Consider the following 7500-nt stretch of genomic DNA (forward strand, 5'->3'; position numbering starts at 1 on the left):
GTGGTCACAGTGGTGGCTCATGCTAACCTCCCTATGGTATATAGAAATATGTATACCTAGTTGGATGAATGTTATTGTAGCCAGCTGGCCCAGTGTCTTACGCACTGGCCTGAGTTTTTCCGACTCACTTGCCATGGGTTCATACCCCACTACTCAGTGGGTTGTTTGTAATTGTGTTATTACGATTTCGTGAATCATACAGCTTCTCCTCACGCGTCTAAAATCAAGCTCCAAAGAACACTATCACCGAAAATAATGGTTTCGGGAAAAAGCCAGTGGAACTAAGTTTTACTATTTGGCTTTATTGAGTATCCTGGGTTAATAACCCAAGTAGGTAGGCAGGAGTTAACTTGATTATTTTCACTGTTAACCTTCCACTCCATCTGAACTGTGTGAAGGTTATGTATGGCAAGTGTTTGTGTGTTCTCAGTCACACCCACTTCTTGTTGGCTTGTAGATTTCGACTGTCATCGCCCCAGCGGCCCGGTCTCAGACTAGGCTTGCTGTCTAGCTAGTGATACTGTGTGGATATCTTCTGTATCCCTAAATTCTCTATTTAAGCCTTTTCTCATTGCAGTAGTGGCTTTTACCACCACCCTCACAACTACTACCATAACTACCCTTCACTACAACACCTACCAACACCCTCACTACAACTACCAACACCACCTACCAACACCCTCACAACACCTACCAGCACCCTCACAACACCTACCAACACCCTCACTACAACACCTACCAACACCCTCACTACAACACCTACCAACACCCTCACAACACCTACCAACACCCTCACTACAACACCTACCAACACCCTCACTACAACACCTACCAACACCCTCACTACAACACCTACCACCACCACCACCACCACCACCCTCACCAACACTACTACGACCCTCACTACCCCAACACCCACCCTGATAGAGTGCGCTCTCAGGGGTGTTAGTAAACACTCTCTTAGATTAGCCACTGGCTACATTAACCCCGTGGGATCCAAGACACATGTCTGGCCACTTTTGCTGCTGCTTGGCCTTCACTCTAATACAATAAAACATATGTTATAATTAACCAGCTCACAGCTCAAACAATACACAGTTTCAAGAGTAGGTATGATGGGATCCCAGAGGGCTTAGGTTAGACGTGACACAAAAGCTGTACAGTACTACTGTACACCCAGAATACACTACCATGGTACACACTGAGTGCACTTGCATCAGAGTACATTACCGTGGTACACTATCATTATACACCCAGAGTACATTCTCACGGTACACCCAGGGTACACTACCATGGTGCACCCAGGATACATTACCATGGTGCATCCAGGATACATTACCATGGTGCATCCAGGATACATTACCATGGTGCATCCAGGATACATTACCATGGTGCATCCAGGTTACACTACTATGGTGCATCATGGGTACACTACCATGGCGCATCCAGGGCACACTACCATGGCGCATCCAGGGTACACTACCATGGCGCATCCAGGGTACACTACCATGGCGCATCCAGGGTACACTACCATGGCGCATCCAGGGCACACTACCATGGCGCATCCAGGGTACACTACCATGGTGCATCCAGGGTACACTACCATGGTGCCTCCAGGATACACTACCATGGTGCCTCCAGGGCACACTACCAAGGCGCATCCAGGGTACACTACCATGGTGCATCCAGGGCACACTACCATGGTGCCTCCAGGGCACACTACCATGGTGCCTCCAGGGTACACTGTCATGGCGCATCCAGGTTACACTACCATGGTGCACCCAGGGTACACTACCATGGTGCACCCAGGGTACACTACTATGGTGCACCCAGGGTACACTTCCTCCAGGCCAGACGTGCCGTTCAGACTTTAGTGTTGAGTGATTTATGCTTCTCCACACACCTCCCTCCCTCACCAGGACAGAGAGAGAGAGAGAGAGAGAGAGAGAGAGAGAGAGAGAGAGAGAGAGAGAGAGAGAGAGAGAGAGAGAGAGAGAGAGAGAAAGGAAGATTACGCAGCATATAACAAGTCTTCCTTCTGTCTTTTACATTAAGTCATTCAGTGAAAGGGAGTAAAAGACTATCAAAATTTGATTGCATCCTGTTATACGAGTGTGTAACGGAAGCCTGTTAAACGATTTGTACTCTGACAGCATTTTCCCATCAACAAATGTGTAAAATGACAGGTAAATCTTTCACACTTCTGCTTACATTCATTATACATTTATGTTTAATTTCCTGCGTGTTACTTAATGAGAAAAGATAAAGAAAACAAACAACAATAAAAGCAATACTAGGTGTTAGAAAAGCCTAGCTTGTACATTTTTTACAGTCAACCAATACATTGAAAACGAAACTGAGCGATGTTTCTGCCCATACCAGACCATTATCAGGTCTCGAGTGAGGGCGAAACATTGTCTAGCTTAATATTCAATTCGTGAGGTGAAGCAAAATAACCAGGGAGAAGTAAACCAGAGTGTGAGAGGCGATGGTCATGTGTCACTGCATTTCAACAACACTCCTAACACTGGTGACTCCCTCCCTTCCTCTCTCTCCATAACACCCTCCCCTGGGTCACCTTACCCTGCAAGTTTATTTAGGCACAGGTACACATTATCATGTGGGGTTCGAACACGTGGATAGGGTAAAGAAATACTCACGTAGGCTGGAAGTACGTATATTACGGATAATGTGGGTAGCGCCAAACAGCCGTGACCTGCCTCCTTGCTCACTCTCGTCAGACTAACTAACCCCAGTACCCATACGTGAGGGGGTGTTTGAAATACTGCTGTGGTCAGTACAATATGAATACAGACAGTGATTCACGCAGAGACGGTTGGTAGTGAGTCATCTACTGGTACACTGGTTACTGGTAACTGGTACTACTACTGAGAACATAAAGTACAATTATCAGTATAAATTACCTAGGATAACCCAAAAAAAAGTCAGACTTATTTTCACTGGGATCCTTGGTGGCCCTCAGATATGCGCAGACTTAGTGCGTCTCATCTTTCTGCCTAAATAGCAGGGAGATTTCCCCTTTCGCTAAAATCTGCCGTAATCGCAACATTTTAAGTTAAATACGATAAGTACACGGTCTCGAGGCTTTTTATATCCTGCTAAATATCCAACGAATATCCTAAGACTTTCCACTAAAATTCTAAGGCTATCCTACTATCTTACGAACATCATATTAATATCTTACAAATATCTTAATTAATAACTACGAGTATCCTACTAATAGATTATTATTATTATTATTATTAAAGCCCTTTTATGCGTGAGGGTATGTGAGGAAGAACGGGTGGGGGAGGTTAGGTGTGTGGTTGGGGAAATTAAGTGGGTGTTGGGGAGGTTAGGGAGTGGGGGTATGTGGGATAATGCCCGGGTTTACATGTTAGGAATATCGACTTGTAAATATGGCCAGCCATGTTAGGAAGAAATATCTCTGCGGGGGGATGTGGCTCTCTGGAGGCCCTGACTACTGATGGGTGTCCCTGATAAGCAGGACCTACCGTAAGCAGGACCCACCGTAAGTAGAACCCACCGTAAGCAGGACCCACCGTAAGTAGAACCCACCGTAAGTAGGACCCACCGTAAGCAGGACCCACCATCATTATCTTCACCTGCTTGATCCCTCACGTCAATGTACAAATAACAAACACCTGACATTAGCACCAGATCTATTTATTATTTGTTTTAATGACCCGGGAGATCATGGCCCCCGCGGCCTGGTCCCAGACCAGGTCTCCTGAACTCGAAATTCTCACGGGAACAAAAAAAAATATGAAGAAAGTCAAGATAATTGTATAGTGAGTGTACGTAGACATTTGTAAGATCTACTTGTCATCTTACACGGTCGTGAGAGAAGAAAACAACAACGCTGTCAGAGTGCAAAACGTTTAACAGGCTTCCGTTTCACACTCGCATGACAGGAGAGTATTTATTTTTTCATCGCTTAATGTTAATGTAAAAAAAAAAAACAGTAGAAAGATTTTTTCGTTATATGCAGGGTGATTACTCTCTCCGCAGCCTCTTCATTTCCCTGCTTACCTGGCTCAGCAGACGCTGTTTCAGAAGACACTGTCACAGCAGCCACTGTCTCAGGAGACACTGTCACAGCAGCCACTGTCTCAGGAGACACTGTCACAGCAGCCACTGTCTCAGGAGACACTGTCACAGCAGCCACTGTCTCAGGAGACACTGTCACAGCAGACACTGTCTCAGGAGACACTGTCACAGCAGCCACTGTCTCAGGAGACACTGTCACAGCAGCCACTGTCTCAGGAGACACTGTCACAGCAGCCACTGTCTCGGAAGACACTGTCACAGCAGCCACTGTCTCAGGAGACACTGTCACAGCAGCTACTGTCTCAAGAGACACTGTCACAGCAGCCACTGTCTCAGGAGACACTGTCACAGCAGCCACTGCCTCAGGAGACACTGTCACAGCAGCCACTGTCTCAGGAGACACTGTCACAGTAGTCACTGTCTCAGCAGACATGCTCTGCTCTCCCTGAAACACAGAACACCAAGTAAGGATGGTCATTCTGTGGCAGGGTGAGGAAGGATAGGGAAGAGATAAAAGAGATAAGAGAGAAATAAGTAGGAAAGTGTTAATCAGGAAAGAGGTAAATAAAGACATTATTATTATTATTATTATTAGTAGTAATAGTAATAGTAATAGTAATAGTAATAGTAATAGTAGTAGTAGTAGTAGCAGCAACATAAGAAATGTATTAATTTTATTATTATTATTATTATTATTATTATTATTACATGTTTGCAGGAGCGCTAACCCGTAGAAGCCATACACACCGTACAATATCAAATGCCTTTTTGTAGTCCAGAAATATATAGTCCATCCAACTCTCTCACTTTTATCATCTAACCACAGAACTCCAGCAGGTTAATAAGACAAGATCTACAATCTCTAAACCCTTGCTGATTACCGTTTATGAAATCACTTCCTTCAGAGTACTCTACCACCCTTGTGATTATCTCCTCCATTATCTTACTAGCTATTCACGTCAGTGATACTGGCCTACAGTTCAACGCCAGCTTACGCACTGGCCTGGAGTTTTACGACTCACTCGCCATGAGTTTCAGCATCACCCGTTCCGTGGTTTGTCTCCTTTCTTAAATACAGATACTACATTCATTGTTTTCCAGATCTCTGACATTCGTTCTGTGTCCATCAACTTGTAGATTATAGGTGGTGATTCAGATAGTGCTTCTGCTCCCTCTGGCAGAATCCATTGTGACACCTAGTCAGGTCCCACTACCTTCAATGTATCCAACTCACTCATTTTTTTTTTAATTTTCCTCTGCTGTATATATGTTTTCCAGCACTCTAAGATGTAACCTTTGCTCTAGGCTCTCTGGTATTGCCACAGTTTCCATTGAAAACATTTCTTTCAATCGTTTGCTCAACGCTTCACAGACTTCCTTGTCATTACTTGTGAGTTCTCCTCCTTCCTTCTTCAGTCAAATTACCTGGTCTTTTACTGTGGTCTAATGTGGCTGAGAAGTAGTTCTGGCTCCGCCACTCTTAAACTGTTGCTCAGCTTCTCTCCTCAGCCTTGCATATTCATCTCTGGGTCATCTGTTCACTTCTCTGTTCTCCTCTGTCCTTCACTTCCTATAGTTTCCTAGTTCTTGCGCTCTTCGCTTCTTCCTCTCTGCATCTCTGTGTCAACCAAGGACTCTTTGTTTTTGTAATTACTCACCATTTTCTGGGTATGAATCTCTCTCCCTCTCTCTCTCTCCCTCTCTTTGACGAAGGAAACTCCATCATGTTGCCATTCCTACCATACATGTGTTCCATAACACCAGCAGGTGAGGGTATGTGTACACAACAGATACAAACACTTACAAAACAGGTGTTGGCATAATGACAGGTGTCTGAAAAGAACAAGGCAGACGTAGTCTTGTGCACCAACAAGTAACAGGTGCAAATACAGGTACAAGGGCAAAAAACGGGTACAGGTGTAAGAACGCGAGGGGTAGTAGGCGTTTGGGCATTCAGCAAGGGAAAGCTAGCCGGGCCGTGGGCGTGTGGGCGAACAGAAGGGTAAAATTAACCAGATCGTGGGCGTGCAGAGGGGGTAAAGCTAGCAAGATTATTGGTGTGGGTATTCGGTAGGGTAAAACTAACGGAGGCGAGTGTGTAGGCGTGCACAGCAGCAAAAGTAGCCAGTTAATGGGCGTGTGAGCGTGTAGAGGGGCAAAATTCTACAGGTTGTGGGCGTGTGGGCGTGCAGAGGGGCAAAACTGTGCAGGTTGTGGGCGCGGGGCTGGGGCACCAGTCTTCCCTATAAGGCAGTGCATTTACAATTGGCCGCGGCTACCTCTCTACTTTCACCCCAGCACCCCAGCTGCCCGTGGTGTACCCGGCTGTACCCGGGCATCTCCTGTCTTACTCTCACCTGCTCCTCATGTACCATCCGTCTAGTGTACCCTTGTGGTTTTGGTATTGCATTCCAGGTACAAATGATGTAATGGATCCGCTGTACAAGTAGCTATGGTAATGTACCGTACAGGCGAAGGTGGTACGGTACATCTGGCATGCAACAACCTGCTCCTCTCTAGGCGGTGTGGGTTAGGTGAAGCTGCTCTCCACACTGCTGCATCACACCTCTGCCTTCACACCTGGTGCAGCTGTGTCTGTTGCTGTTCACAGCTGATGGTGCCCCCAGTTGCACCTTCTCCAGACTACAGTCTCAATTGTAAGGTGTTTATCTGTGCTTTAAGTGTCGCCTGCCAGCGGTCAAGGGTCACTGTGCTTTCTCTCTATGATGGTAGAGGTGTGTGTGTACTCGCCTATTTGTACTCACCTATTTGTGGTTGCAGGGGTCGATTCATAGCTCCTGGCCCCGCCTCTTCACTGATTGCTACTAGGTCCTCTCTCTCCCCGCTCCATGAGCTTTATCATACCTCGCCTTAAAACTATGTATGGTTCCCGACTCCACTACGTCACTTTCTAGGCTATTCCACGGCCTGACTACTCTATGACTGAAGAAATACTTCCTAACATCCCTTTGATTCATCTGAGTCTTCAACTTCCAATTGTGACCTCTTGTTTCTGTGTCCCATCTCTGGAACATACCGTCTTTGTCCACCTTGTCTATTCCGCGCAGTATTTTATATGTCGTTATCATGTCTCCCCTGACCCTCCTGTCCTCCAGTGTCGTCAGGCCGATTTCCCTAAACCTTTCTTCGTAGGACAATCCCCTTAGCTCTGGGACTAGTCTTGTTGCAAACCTTTGCACTTTCTCTAATTTCTTGACGTGCTTGACCAGGTATGGATTCCAAACTGGTGCTGCATACTGCAATATGAGCCTGACGTAAATGGTATAGAGTCTTGAACGATTCCTTACTGAGGTATCGGAATGCTATCCGTAGGTTTGCCAGACGCCCGTATGCTGCAGCAGTTATCTGATTGATGTGTGTGTGTGTGTGTGTGTGTGTGTGTGTGTGTGTGTGTGTGTGTACTCACCT

At 46.0% G+C, this 7500-nt stretch overlaps 1 protein-coding gene across 4 annotated transcripts in view; it reads right to left on the reverse strand.

The window, feature by feature from the left end:
• LOC128699971 (semaphorin 5c) overlaps window positions 1-7500 on the reverse strand; it is a 144062-nt gene that overhangs the window by 89953 nt on the left and 46609 nt on the right. For 2 of the 4 annotated variants that reach the window (XM_070098714.1, XM_070098710.1), the window contains exon 1: window positions 4054-4230. The exons of the other annotated variants lie outside the window; for them this stretch is intronic. The gene's annotated coding sequence lies outside the window, so the exon portion shown is untranslated. Of the gene's footprint in view, window positions 1-4053; window positions 4231-7500 lie in introns of those variants that run through there. 4 annotated transcript variants of the gene reach the window in all.

This window comes from Cherax quadricarinatus, chromosome 64 (genome assembly GCF_038502225.1).
Source record: "Cherax quadricarinatus isolate ZL_2023a chromosome 64, ASM3850222v1, whole genome shotgun sequence".
Classification (NCBI taxonomy): Eukaryota; Metazoa; Arthropoda; class Malacostraca; order Decapoda; family Parastacidae; genus Cherax; species Cherax quadricarinatus.